Genomic DNA, 2,745 nt, shown 5'->3' with positions numbered 1-2,745 from the left:
TCCCTGGAATAGGATCCCCGCTGCCAGCCCGCTGCCAGCCATTGGAATATACACCCTTACAAAGGGGAAGGCTTCCAGTGATCAGTGGAAGGTCTGTATATGAGGTGAGTGCATAGTTTGGACGGTGAAGGGTCACTGGAGGTGATTCGTGAAAAAGACCTGATTCACAGAACAATTTTTTATCCAATGAACTTTTGGTCACAGTTTTATTTATTTATTTATTTTTTTCGCATGGAGTGTTATCATTAGGTGGTGCGGTACATTTGATTTTTTTTCATCCACTTATTGTATATTATCTTTCTCTACTTGCTTCATTTAGCTTTGATTATGGTCCATATTATGTATTAAGGTTGCATTCTTTGTCATAAGGCACTATTATTGCAAATCAAAAGTGTTTTGATAGAGTGGAGGGTAATTAGAACACCTGTCAATTTTTGTTGCAGTCTATGTCTGTTACAGAGATTTAACCTCCCTCTTTTGGGTCAATTCACTAACAACGACAACGCAGTCACATGGCTCATTTGCAAAAATGATTGCATTCGGTAAATTAAATCCATAAAAAAAAATTACCATTATATGTTATTTTACGTAAAATAAATAAAATTATTTTATGTAAAATAAAAAAATTGTTTAAAAAGCTCTTAAGTCCTATTCACAAATGGACCAGAGATCAAAACAACATGCAATATTTACCACCAGGATTTTGCTGGCGATATCGCATGTGGTATTTGTCCACATTTTTTGAGAAATAGCTGGCTGCTAAGGAGTGGGCAGGAAAGCCAACCACAGCGTCCTTAACAACGGATGACTCATTAGCTGTCAACAGGTTTCCAGCTGACAGCTGAATATAAAATAAGAACATGCCAACAATTAAAAATGATGGAAAAAAAAACAGTGTGGGGCCTCACCAATGCATATTAGGCCTTAAAGGAAACCCCACGCCAAAAAATAAATAAAAAATGGTTTGGGTACCCCCAGAATCCATACCAGACCCTTATCCGAGCATGCGGCCCAGCAGATCAGGAAAGGGGGGATGAGCGAATGCCCCCTCTTCAACCATACCAGGCCACATGCATTCAACACAGGTGGATGGGTGCTTTGGGGTGGGGTGCTCTGCCCCCCCACTGCAAAGCACTTTGTCTACATGTTGATGGGGACAAGGGCCTCATCCCCACAACCCTGGCTGGTGGTTGTGGGGGTCTGCGGGCAGGGGGCTTATTGGAATCCGGAAGCCCCCTTTAACAAGGTGGGCCCCTAGATCCCAGCCCCCCGTGTGAATGAATTGTACCCCTATCAATTCATCATAAAAGTCAATAAAGACAGAAGCCAGTTTTTGACAATTCCTTTGTTAAATATAAAATAAAAAATGTCCCCCTTTGTAGATCCATCATTAATCATGACACCTGCCACACCGCCAACCCCCCCAAAAAAACAAAAATGGTCTACTGCCCAGCATGCACTGGTCAATGACGTCACAAAGGGTGGGGCTACTTGGTGACATCAGCGGCCCCACCCCTTCCCTATATAAGAACTGTCACATGGCGGAGCAGGTAGAGTGCAGGAGCGTTCGTTAAGAGCGGACATTTTTGTTTGAATGTCATGATTAAAGCTGGATCTACATCAGGGGACACAGTTTTTTTTTTTAAATAAAGTAATTGTCAAAGTAATTGTCAAAAACTGCCTCCTGTCTTTATTCACTTTTACAACTGTTTGGTGAATGGGTAGTGGTACAATGTACCCCATACTAATTCACATGGAGGGGCGGGATCCAGGGGGCCCCTTGTTAAAGGGAGCTTTCTTATTTTCCGATAAGCCTCCTGCCTACAGACCCCCACAACCACTAGCCAGGGTTGTGTGGATGAAGCCCTTGTCCCCATCAACATGGGGACGAGGTGCTTTGGGTTGGGAGTCTGAGCCCCCCCACCCTAAAGCACCTACCCACCCACCCATGTTAAGGGCATGTGGGCTGGTATGGTTCAAGAGGGGGGGACTTGCTCATCCCCCTTTCCTGACTAATCAGGCTGCATGCTCGGGTAAGGGTCTGGTATGGATTCTGGGGGGAATCTCACACCATTTTATTTAAAATTTTGGTGTGGGGTACCCCTAAAATCAATTCCAGACTCAAATGGCCTGGTATGCATTGGGAGGCCTACACTTTTTTTTCATCATTTTTAATTGTCAATATGTTTTTTTTATTTAGCTGTCAGAGGCGCTTTCCAGCCCACTCCTTAGCAACCAGCTCAATGCGGTTAATTACTGCTTTAAATAATGAGATAATCACTGATAAATCAAACAAATACTGCATTCAGTAAAATTCTTAGTGAATTACACTTTCACAACTGCTTTACTGCAAGTGTAATTTAAGTTAATTTTTAATTAGTTATTTAACTCTTAGTGAATTGATCCCATAGTCCTGTTTACCATTATCATTGAAAGTAAAGAAAATCACAAATTTTGGGTTGTCCCCAGAAAAATAATAGTGGGCAAATCTTCCAATGGGGACGCTGGGGGTCCTCAAGGAATTCCCTTAATTTGCAGGAATTTCCTCTTACTTCCTGTTTGACTATGAGACAGGAAGTGAAGGGAAATCTCCCCATTGGGACAAAAAGGGAAAATAAATAAACCTCTCTGACTCTATCCAAAATGAAAAAAAAAGTTTTGCTTTTAGTTAGTTAGTACTTTAAATGTTCTCATTGTATAATTTTACTTTGGAAAACGACTCATATAAATAGAGAAAACAAACTG

The sequence above is a fragment of the Lithobates pipiens genome, unplaced genomic scaffold (genome assembly GCF_037356315.1).
Source record: "Lithobates pipiens isolate NorthernLeopardFrog02 unplaced genomic scaffold, aLitPip1_a1.2 Scaffold_18, whole genome shotgun sequence".
Taxonomy (NCBI): domain Eukaryota; kingdom Metazoa; phylum Chordata; class Amphibia; order Anura; family Ranidae; genus Lithobates; species Lithobates pipiens.
This window is presented reverse-complemented; position numbering follows the sequence as displayed.